Source organism: Pinus tabuliformis, chromosome 5_2, assembly GCF_031772625.1.
Source record: "Pinus tabuliformis cultivar Carrire ecotype Pingquan chromosome 5_2, CPIR1, whole genome shotgun sequence".
Lineage (NCBI taxonomy): Eukaryota > Viridiplantae > Streptophyta > Pinopsida > Pinales > Pinaceae > Pinus > Pinus tabuliformis.
In genome coordinates, this window is record NC_142306.1 from 15,662,275 (window position 1) to 15,674,957 (window position 12,683).

General features: G+C 39.8%; 1 protein-coding gene across 3 annotated transcripts in view; it reads right to left on the reverse strand.

Annotated features, from left to right (window-relative positions):
• Positions 1-8,891: 8,891 nt before the first annotated feature.
• The window catches only part of LOC149157249 (uncharacterized), a 107,461-nt gene continuing 103,669 nt past the window's right edge, over positions 8,892-12,683 (reverse strand). For all 3 annotated transcript variants that reach the window (XM_089435713.1, XM_089435712.1, XM_089435711.1), the window contains exon 5: positions 8,892-9,395. The gene's annotated coding sequence lies outside the window, so the exon portion shown is untranslated. The remainder of the gene's footprint in view (positions 9,396-12,683) is intronic.

Consider the following 12,683-nt stretch of genomic DNA (forward strand, 5'->3'; position numbering starts at 1 on the left):
AGTCCCTAATCAACAACTAAGATTAGATCTGGCTTGATCCATGTCTTTTGGACCATTCTAACACAGATTCATATTAATACACATTAATATTTTATTTTCCCTAATTTTAGACTTAGGGACTCCATTAAAAATACTAATTATTTTGATATCTCCTGATCTGTTTAGAATTTGCCCAAACCCTTTCTGGGTATTGGAGATCTTATGTGCCCCAACCTCTCACCAAATTTCGTGGCTAGAGCACATCCGATGCTACCCCAAATCAACACTCCCTCTTAGCGAGGACTGTGCTCTAGCAATACTCCTCACTAAGTATTACTCAGATCATCTGACATCGGTACTTATGCTGATGTTAGGCCTTCCTACCCAACATACACTGCACTGCTACCCCCTGTACTGCTGCCCATGACTCTGCTACTGCCACTGCTGCATCTATACGACAATTCACTCTGCATCTGTGTTGTTGTTGGTCCTTTCTCCCAACACTGCATTTGCACTGCAACTCCCTCTGCATTTGTGTTGTTGTTGGTCCTTTCTCCCAACACTGCATCTGCACTGCAACTCCCTCTTCATTCGTGTTGCTAACACACTACTTTTGAAAGGGGTTCTTTACCATCCCCATCTTTTCCCTAAAGTAGTCAAATTTTGACTTTCCAAGGGCCTTGGTGAGGATATCTGCCACTTGTTCCCCTATAGGAGTGTAGCTCAACTGTACAGCTCCTCATTGGACACAATCTCTGACAAAGTGACACTGGATATCAATATGCTTTGACCTATCATGAAATACTGGATTCTCAGAGAGTTTGATGCAACTCTGATTATCACACATGATCCTGGTCGCCTCCATATTTCTTCTAAATAGGTTTACCAACAATTTTCTGAGCCATATGGCCTCACACAAAGTTGTGCTTCCTGCCATATATTCTGCCACAGACGAGCTCAGAGCCACAGACTTCTATTCCTACTGCACTAGGAGGTTCTTCTTGATCCAATGTTGAAACAATACCCAGAGGTACTTCTCCGATCCACTGAAATTCTTGCCCAATCTGCATCAGTAAATCCACTCAACCTGATTTCCTTCCCCTTGTTGTATAAGAGCCCATAATCAATTGTTCCTGATTTTCTTCGGGTATGCGACAATATGCAAAACTCCCAAATACCCTGAAATGACTGACTTCAGGTGTCTTCCCAGTGAAGACTTTCTCTGGAGTAATATTTCCCAATGCTCGATGAGGAGTCATGTTCTGAATGTAGACAACTGTGTTGCATGCTTCTTCCCACAGGAATTTTGCCATATCCTGATCATACAACATGGCCCTAGCTGCTTCTACAATACTCCTGTTTTTCCTTTCTGCCACCCCATTCTGCTCTGAATTGTAGGGAGCTGTTCACTCTCTTCTGATGCCCTCCTTAGCGCAATAATCAGTGAAGTCCTTATCGATATATTATCCACCATTATCTGAGTGCAAGACTTTTATTTTCTTACCTGTCAAAATCTCCACTAGAGCCTTGAACTCCTTGAATCGACAGAAAACCTCATCCTTGGTTTTCAGAAAATAGATCCAAGTTTTCCTTGAGTGGTCATCAATGAAGGTAAGGAAATACCTGGCACCGCTGAGAGCTTTGATGGACATAGGTCCGCAGATGTCTGAGCGTATCAATCCTAGTATTCTCTTGGCCCTGTGGTTGCTCCTAGGAAATGTCGCCTTGGCATATTTTCCTAGAGCGCATCCCCTGCATACATCATCTCGTTCCGTAATTAGATCTGGAACTCCTGTTACAGTGCTCCTGAGAATTCTCAGAACTCCATGGTGCAAGTGACCCATCCTTCTGTGCCATAGTTCATTCAAGTCTTTGTCCCCATGACTACCTATTAGTGCCATTGGAGATTCTAGTTGCAATCTATAGAACCGATTGCTTTTGATCCCGATCTGCACTTTCTTTTTCCATCTCGGGTGTTTGACGTATACCTTTTCCTTGATGAAGTAGACGTCGTAGCCCTTTCCTTGTAGTTGTGACGCGGAAAGTAAGTTCATCCCCAATCCCGACACATGCAGCACATTTGTGGCACGGAACCGCTCTCCCGATTCTGTCTGAAAAACTATGGTACCCTTTCCTACTGGAGTACACTTTGCCTTGTTCCCCATGGTGATCTGAAAGTTCATCTTCTCTTCTCGATATTCTGAGAAACACTCTTGATTCCCGTCATATGCCACGAGGTTCCACTGTCTATATACCATACTTCTGATGATGCATCACTAGTCATGCATGCCACTTCTTCTTCCAACCTGGAAGCCAACATAGAGAAATCGAAATCTCTCTCTCTTGTGCAATCTTCTGAAAATCTGCGTGAGTCCCTGAGGTGGATGCCTTTGCATCGTGGTCTCGACCCATAATTGATTTTCCCTTTTTGTCTCTGATTACTTGCTTTGATACCATGTGAAATTTCTATCACTACAACAACTGATTTACTTTTCCTACTTATATCATAAGTTATTCATGAAATTACTTCAACAAACATTAAAATAAATACTGCTGTAGATATCACACCGTAATACAGAAACAAATATATGCACACATTGACACAGTCATTTTGGACTAATGTCCCCGAAAAAACCCAATGTGGGAAAAATGGTGCAACAAGGGAGGATTTTATTATTTAGCAATTTTCTTGTACAACAGGGTGCCAAATTGGCTTACCCACAGATAGACAAATTTCCAGCACTTTTCTAAACCCAGCATAGGCCCTACTCATGTCTGCTATAGCCTGAAACCCTCTGCGTCTGCCTACTAAGGCTCTGCGCAGCCTCTCTAGGCTTCTGCGTCACTCCTGCAGCCTCTCCGTGGATGACGCAAACGCATCTGGCTCTGCGCAGTCTCTGCTGCCTATACGTGGCTTCCTCTGGCTCTGCGTATGCTTCTTCTGCATTGATCTATCGTCTCTCTGTTCCGTACTTGCTGCCTCTTGACTGCTCTCCAGACCACTGGTTCAATTTCTCAGCAAACCCTGCTCCAGAAATTGAACTGATTGGTCTCCCTCAGTATGTTCTCCAAGTGCCCCTCAAGCCTCCTCTTATACTTTTTTTTGTTGACATCTCAATGGCTGAGATTAAGTCCCTAATCAATGGCTAAGATTAGATCTAGCTTGATCCATGCCTTTTGGACCATTCTAACACAGATTCATATTAATACACATTAATATTTTATTTTCCCTAAGTTTAGACTTAGGGACTCCATTAAAAATATTAATTATTTTAATATCTCTTGATCTGTTTTAGAATAAAATGTCACTTCCTAGTAGCACAACGTTGTGACTTAAAGGGGAGCCAAGGGGGCCAAAGGGGGATGTAGAAATGGAGCCCACGCAGACACATGGAGAGACTGCGCAAGAGGGAAGGAACACGTGGCAAGAGGGGAACCACGCAGGAAGAGGTGAGCCTTGGGATTGAGAGAGGTGAAGGTTATAAAAGAGAGAGGAGTCCCCTCATTGTGATCATTCAGTTATGTTCATTTTGAGCTAGTCATTTCGACTTCTAAGCACGCTAGCTGTTTAGCTAGTCTGCAGCACTGTTTAGTGCATTGAGTGTCTCCGTTCAGAGATCTCACCCTTAGCCCCGGGGGACTTTGAGTGCCTGCTTGGGCAAGGTATTTCCTTTGGCATTTCAGCAGTCGTTTTATCAGCATTCCAGCAGCAGTTTCAGCAGTGTTTTGGAGGACTGTGCAGCACTGGGAGAGGGACGCAGTTCTTTCTAGCAGTAGTGTGGATTGGGGTTTTTGCAGGAGGATTTATGCTGGGTGATTGAGCGGGGGACTAGCCCTTGCATCTTGGAGGATTTTTGGCAGAGTTTCAGGCAGATTTCTGGAGGGGTTTCTTCAGTGGCAGCGCAGAGCATTGAGGGATTGCGCAGATCCCAAAGGGGGTGATTTTCAGGGGTCGGTTATTCCAGGAAAGCTTTCTGGGTTTTTCTGGGTTTCTTGAGTAGAGCCCGATTCCAGAGTTTCAGCATTTTCTGAGGAGGGGAGCAGCTCCAAATCATTATTTGTTTTCTAGCAGCGGCAGCAGCACAACAGTTCTCCAGCAGCATCCACGCAGAGAGGCCATTCCTTGTTATTCTGAGAGCTTTTCTTCACTTGCCTTGTGCAAGTCGAGGTGCCATATGTCTGATCACCTCTTGTACTCATTTTATTGCTCAGTATAATAAAATGGCTGAGCATTTCTCGCTGCATTTCTTGAGTATCTGCTTATATTTCCTGTTTACACTATTATATGTTGTACCACTGTTATTTTGTCATTTTTGGGTTATTATATCATTTGCATGTATTTGGTTGGAGTTTTTGCTGGAGTTTTTGCTGGAGTTTGAGGAATATTGCGGGTTAGGGATATTACAGAGATCTTATGTGCCCCAACCTCTCCACCAAATTCTGTGGCTAGAGCACATCCGATGTGACCCCAAATCAACACTAGAAGCACTATTAGGTTACCTTGGCCCATTGGACAGAGAGAGATAGAACTACCTAGTCAGATTTTATGTATTGACTAGGATTGCGAGATGAGACGACCGAATTTGCATAGGGTGCAACAATTGCATGCTGGGGTTGTTCTATGTTTGGGTCCCGGGAGTTCGTGCTTTCGATCCTTCTCTTGGGATTGGGTGGCAAGAGATTATGATTTCGTACCTGATGGAGTGGGCTAAGGAGATGGTAGTGGACCCAGGTGGAGTTCAGTAGGAGCTTCTAGGCACTGGGGATGCTGGAAGCCCCGAATGGCATTGGGATCTAGGAGGGACCACCTATCATTTCCCAGGTATACTGGTTGACTACAACCTAGAGGGCATAGTTGACCTAGCAGTTGAGTGTGCACATCCGCTAGGAGAGTTTCAGTCAACACCAATGGCCAACCAGTTTATGGACAGGCTTCTTAGGTTGACTTGGTACGATGTTTTTACACAGGATCACGGGGTGATCAACACACTCTAGCAGGAGTTTATCAGAGGTGGTGGCATTGGCAGGCCACCAAATGGGGCCTTGTCTGGAGTTGTGGATTCTTCACTTTTGTGTGGGTCATAGAGGACGCAGTGGAGTAACGCAGGGGTAGCATCACTACTGACACATAGGGAGATTCACTTCTCAAATCCCTTAGGGAGGATTTGGAGTGAAGATCCATTCACCGGAGGGTATGATGATGCGGCGATGGAGGTGATGATACCGATCAGGTGAGGGACAACGCATAGGGACACAACTTTAGGCCATTTCATTTAGGGATGGGTAGGAGCATCTAGCGTGGAGCATTGGTCTGCAGATGGGCATGGAGACGCATGGCGGAGTGCCTCACATCACATTGAGTACATGCGGGAAATGATCGGTGCAGTGACACAGGCGGGACACAGGACAATACAGCCATAGCTGGGGGTATCTAGTGGTGTACAAGTACAGGTCGCGGCATATAGTGGCATGTCGAGGAATGCTAGTCATTTTTAGTTAATCACTTAAGATTTCTTATTTTTGGTAGTATTTCACTTGGAAAAACTACGGCGAGTAACTTTTTCAATCACCTAGTCACTAATTTCATCATGTTCTACTAGTGAAAGGACTGTGAAGAATGACCTTGGGAATGGAGAGAAGGAAGCTGAACTTGTGATTGACCGGGCTTCATGAAATTAGTTTGATGTTGATGGTTTAGTGGTTGAACTTGTTGATGTTGAAGGGGCGGTGCACATGGAGGTAGAGGTAGCAACATTTGCATAGAAGGTTGTATAGATTGTGTGATAGGAGACAGAGAAGTAAGTCTCTGTGATTGTTGCCTTTGTGAGAAATAAATGTTGCTCGATGATGGTGTCACAGGCGACAACAATTCGAAGCTCGGGGATCAAAGGTAAGGGAAGATCCATACTTTTCCCGAAATTTTGGTACCATTCCAATGAAATTTATGTACCTACTGACCTAGATTAAATTACTGAAGCTGCAAGGTGACTGGCAGAATGAGTTAAATTGAATGAATATGCCGAGACAGAACTCGAATTGTTGTGGCCCGGAACAAAAACTTTAAGTGTTCTCAGCCTTGATTGTGAAGTTGGGCTATGATTTTGATGTGTCAGGTGAGGAGGCCAACCCATTTCATGTCGATGTCCTAATGCACCTTGATTACCTTGCAGCGAAGACGATGTCTCAATGGAAATATCTCTAATATTCCAAGGCACAATACCTTATTTCTTTGTTGTCTTAGTGGATGTATATCTGATATTTCAAGACACAATACTTGATTGCAAAAGAGAAGATGGCTAGCGCTATTCAGACTCCTACATTAATAAAAGTATCATTCTATCAGACATCCTTCATCTTTACATGCTAAGGAAATCACCAAAAAGGGAAAAAAGGAAATGGGGAATAATTTTTCATCGAACTAATTAGATCAAAAAAGACAGCAGGGAGAAAATAAGGCTATCCTTCTAGAAGGTTGTCTCTCTGTCTCACTCATAAGTCTATCCATATGAGACAAGGGTCCATGCATCTTCCAATCACTGTCGGGAAGAACAGGTTCTAAACAAAATGGCTCTTCCTAACAGGCAGATGCAACGTAAACCACCACACTCTTGGTTGTTGCACTAAGTGATTATGTATCATCATGATGTCGATTGGGCGCTACCAAAACCTCCACAAGGGTCACATAGAATGATCACATTGTAGACTCAAGCTTATTCATAATCTCAAAGTCTAGGAGATCATGTGACTTCCTTTTAATTTACTAGGTTTGAGATGTTTCACCTGCACTTACAGAACCTCCAATGTCAACCTCTGATGCATCTGCATGTCGCCCAAGCTGACCAAAACACATTCTTGAAATCCCTTTGATACCGTCCCTTGTTCTATGGCGATGAAGTCCTGTTTGTATAACAGAAAGATATTCAGCTTCAATGGACCAAGGAGAAGCAAGACCATTCCTCATAGACATTTGGTTAACATACCAAACAACTGAAACTGTGTTATTGTCACTCCCAGCTTCTATACCTCCTGCATTTGGTGCCAAATTTCTAGTTGCAGGTCCTTGTTCAGTCTCTTTCTTCACATCTACTTTTGAATCACTAACAAGAGATATTTGGTAGACCATTTCTTTGTACACCTTCCCTAAATCCTTCAGTGTATCTGCATCCCTAAAACCAATTTTAGGCATCATTGTTGTTGTGCTTTTCAGCAGATGCTTTGAAAAGGATAAAACACCATCTAGACTTGAAAGGCATCTCAAAATTCTCATGTGTTGTGCTACCTCAATATCTTCTAGCTTTTTTCCAACCAACAAATCCATGAATTCAATTACAATTTTCGTGTGTTCTCTCCATGTAGTACAAACAACCCTTGTGAGAGGAGATGAATGTTGCAGTGAAAAATCCTTAATTATAACAACAATATTCTGATCACTTGCAAATGAAAATGGTAAGAGGGATAAATCAAACCACTGCAACACAATCTCTATACCCCTTTTATAAAAAACACCCCACATGTATCTGTATTATGCATAATATTCTCTAAGAGATGTGTATCATTTCTTATCAAATATGGGAGAATGGATTCCATGTTTGAAGACAATTTTTCAGCAAAAGCATCAACCCCCAGCTCATATGTTTCCCTCAATGTTTCATCTCCATCCACTAAACTAATTTTTTTTGTTCTAAATTAATCTCAATGGGAAGAGGCATAGAAGAGATGGCAGATTCTTGCAACATGAAAGACACTTCAATGCCAGATCCAGGTTTTGCAATAGTGTTTAAGATTTCAATCAATACATCCACCCCAGGCCCCCTCAAAGAAGTAGCATGTCACATCATCTCATCCAAGGCAGATGATAAAGAGCCAAGAGTGTCACTTGCCAAAACCCATAAGTATGTTTTTGACATAAAAGAGAAAATCACAAAACATCTTAGAGCACCCCGATCATTAATAGCTTGAAGACAAAAGTTATTAAGCACATAGCATCCAAGCATTGTGGTATACATGCTACTGCATATGTAGAAGGGAGGACACCAACCATGATGGCATCCAAAAAAGCATTAGACAGGCCAGCAACATTTAGAACATAATAACAAGTTGGATATTTGTGAATAAGATCACTCATGACTATAGCTGCAAGTGAAAAGACACCACCCCCAAAGTCCTTTGATCTTCTGAATATAGTGCAAAAGAAAAATGGTAAAGAAATCTCTTCAGATCCATATTGCCATTCAATATTTCTAGGACCATATGTGCCAAGAGATATAGCCCAAAGCAAACCCTTCATAAGAAGTATTCTATGATAAAGAACCAAAGTGTCAGGTTGATCTATTTGCATTTCCTCTGACCCAACAACATTTTTCTGAGGAGACTTTCCCTTGGAACTTGATTGTGATTCTCCACTCGGCTTCCTTAGTCTCTCATCAAAATGGTAGACTTCAAGGTTCAAGCGTGCTATGGTGTTATCCAAGCCTCCTAAATCCATAAAAAAGGTAGAGCAGGATTACTATAGTCCATAAAAGCCTCAAGAACATGCATAAGAGTTGTTACCAAGTGTATGTATTGTGGATTCAAATATTTGAGAAGAGGGATCAAAGTTGGCATTAAACCCACACCCCCCTTAAAGCAATGCAGCTAGAAGAAGAAGAAACTAGAACTGTTACAAGAGAAAGCAGTGCTTCTAGAAATGATATCAAACAATAGGATGATTCACTGGAAAGGGAAGTTATTTCTTTTTGTATTACACTAGGTAAGATGCCACGACGTCCTCCTGATGTGACGACATTTAAAACCATTGACTGATGAGACCTATCCTAATAGAGGTCCCCCAATGCCAATATTGCCAAAATTCTTCTGGAACCACATCATCAAATCTTACTAATGTTACAAGTTCATTCACACACTCAGGTTCATTGGTGAAAAAATAAGATAAATCATTGGTGTCATTACTTGCTTGCAATAGCACTGTAAAAGCCAGAAGACAAATACAGATGTATTGTTGTCTGGTGTCTAGACATGAAAAAGATCTTGCAATACGTAATTGTGTTAAAGAAAATCTAAGGCCGAAAGACACCTTGTATTCATCTACTGGATGCTTCAAAAGTTGGAGATCACTTTCAGAATTCATACTCAAATCAGGTATAGGAATAACTTGTAGCCCTGGGTCTCATGACAGTTCCACTTCAGAATCTCCCTTCTAAACAAATTCGTTAGCATAAAACTTAAAATGAAGGGCAGAACCTAGCTGATATGAAATAATGCCAGTCCCATGCTTGAGACAAGGAAAAGAGCTTTGCATTAAGCGAAGTATCTCTAATTGAGCATTTTCCCACTGGTTTCTTTACAAATGCATCCAATGTTTGTAGACTAGCAATTACTACATCTGCATCTGAAGAAGAAAGCAAAGTCGAAAGACGCTGCCACATAAAAACAATATATACGAAATCAACAACAAAACATAAATAGCCATGCATCATTTGAAATGCCACAAGTTGGAAAATACACAAAATGAAGGAAACAATTTCACCATGATTACAGAACAAATCATCAAAATAAAATGTGTGCATTACCATGAAAAGTATACAAAACAATACAGAAAAACTAAAAAGTACAAAATTCATAACTAGAATGCTTTTATGGGTAAAGTGAGAGAATTTATATACTTCTTGGGATGAGAATCAAAACAATAGCAAAATTTAGCTATATTGAAATAACAGAAGGTAGAGAGAGAACAAATGTCACCCATAACCTATCATCATCTTATAAGACTTATAGTGGAATTTTAATATATTTGTTAATTTCATAAACCTTCAAAGATTTGTATTGACCAACTACTTGGGAAGCCAGAGAACTTTGGGTAGTAAAAACTTGAAAGTAATGGAAAAAACCATAATGCATATAAAACCTCAGAATAGGAACGTTGATCAATCATAGATGTTAAAAAGAGAAGGGCATCAAAGAGAGAGAAAAAAGGGCTTGCACAGTAGAGACATTTTATGAGGATCTTGAAGTACACTATCATGCAGAATCATAGTCCAATTTTCTAAGGACTGACTAATAGCCTGAAATTTTATGGACCATTAACCTACTAATAAAAAATAATAACTGATAAAAATAACAAGCATTCCCCTCAATAACTTACAGGGTTTGAATTGACCAACAATGTGGAATCAGAGACAAAATGAGGCATATACTTTAGATATTTTGGAGGGTTTGGAAAAATGTAGTCATTTATTCAGATGTGAGGGTATATGCAATTAATCAGTGAAGGATCCAAAGTTTAATTTAATGATTGTGTGAATTAAAGGAAATGTCAAACCTACTTTCTCTAAATTAAGATTGCTGAAGTGTTTTGTCTATGGAGACATTAAGCCATTACAATTAACCCCTTGCATATTCATTGCTCCAACAGCCTACAAGGATCCTACCATACACAATACTTCAGGTTCCTATGGCTGGTTTCTTCTAGTCCTTTTCTTTTACTGTTTGCAGTCCAAGGATAGACAAACAGGGAGAACCTCAAGTCGAGACAAGAGGAACATACCTGCTTGTCATTACATACAATATTTTCTACTTTCTATATGACTGGGCTAATAAACAATGAAGGACATGCCAAACCACAACAATGATGAATGTCATTCCTTCCCTTTACAAGAGAATATGCCAGCCTGTCCACCATTCTTGATGTGGAAACCACACACAAATAAGAAATTAAAATGGAAGATAAATGGATGTTAAATAAGACATCACGAATGTATGTGATATTTGATATTTACAACAAATTTACGCTTTCAAAAGAACCTAGCAAAGCACAAACAAAACAAAGAATTGCAGAGACAACAAAATATCTTGGAAATCATTGCTGAAGAAAGTTGCAAATTATTGGAGTTGTTGAAATGTCCAAATTAGCATTAAAAGCAAAATATTTGCGGAAGAAAGTTGCAAATTATTGGAGTAGTTGAAATGTGCAAATTATCATTAAAAACATGCAACATAGAAAATTACCAATTATCTGAAATCAGTAAACCAGCTTAGATCCATGTTAACTATGGATCTATTACGCAAAAATATGGAACAAAAAAAGAAGTGAGATGCAAATATCTTGATTCTTGAAAGATCCAAATTTAAAATTGATCACATTGGTGTGCTTCTCACCTTTGATATTGTGGGTTGATTAAAAAAAACACATCTAAAATGATGACACAAAATTGTCTCAGATTCCTCTCCTTCCAATATCTGATATGATTTTGTTATTAGTGTTAATTTTATATTATAGCCGACGCTAAATTTCTTCTACTATATATTTTATTTTGTATAATATATTCTATTCGCAAAACATATGTTAACATCAATGTTACAAACAGAAAGATGGGAAGGGCATTAGACTCTCTTCAATACTGGGCTATAGAATACACCTTGCTTATCTCAGTGTGATAATGTGGAGGGCAATAACACTATGTACAACATCCAATTCCTAAACCAATAGGGCACAAAGTGAGATACTTGCAATACTTGCAAATCTTTTAAAAGTTTGGTTTATATATAAGGATGCACACTTTTTCTATCCGCATTCAGTTGCAATAAATAGTGAAATGTAGTTCATCCTTTACCAACTTTAGTTACCTATTTGATATTAAAGTACATCTCTTCAAACATTCTAGACAAAAACAATCAGGAAGATCAATCAAACTACTTACAATCATGATGGGAAAATGTGGAATTTTCTAGTAAAGACTCTCACTGTGTCCTATGTAAATTGTAGTGTTATGAAATCACAAAGAAAAATAAAATACTACACAATTGCACATGCAAGTCTTGCAGCTGAAAATAGTTATTAAAAAAACATCAAATGCTCAAACAACTGCAAGTCATTGCATCTTCTAGAATAGAAGCGGTGTATATGCTTTTATAGGTAAGAAGTGTAGGAAGTACTTTTATAGGTAGGCACTCTGCACAACCTAGAGGGAACCAGGTTTGTACGTAACCAACTAAACTAGCCAGTTCGGACCAAAGCCATCCCAAATTGGTCATTTCAGACAAGTTCAGTACAAGAATGGTCCCTAAAAGGGTTTGAAGGCCAATTTGATGGCTGGTGAGGTCTGGCCAATGAAACTAACCTGTTTAGTTCTATTTAATCAGTTTTAAAACACTGGAATTAGCTAGTCTAGCCTCTATTTTCTCCTAGAATATTTGTTGCCATAGATTTAGAAATTTGAGTTCAGTGTAGAATTAAAGTGTACTTTTTTATTTTATTTTAGAATAAGATTTATTTTCAATCTCTGAGCTCCTTTTCCAGTTTAGACAAAGTGTTTTTCACCTCTAAATTAGGCACCCCTTGGATGAGGAATTCTATACTATGACGAGGGTGAAGATTTGAAGAGATGAACTTGGCTTTATTAGTTGTCCTACTCTAGTTGAGGCATATTTCTCCTAGGTAGTTATTTCATGCAGGACTGGGTGAGAGTCCCTAAGACGTTTTATGGTTTTTCTTTTCTAATCTAAGTGTGCACTGTGAGGGGATATTTTTTGTATCTTACCTAACTTCTCAGTCTATAAGAAAACAAGCACAGTGGTGAGTGATTCATTCATTCAGTTATCATGCTCTAAGTAAGCAGTTTTCTGGGTTTCCTGTAGCAAATTTCTTTTCTAGAACTAATGAAAAAGAAATGGCAAGCTTGGTAGTCCATTTATCTTTTTCTCTACAT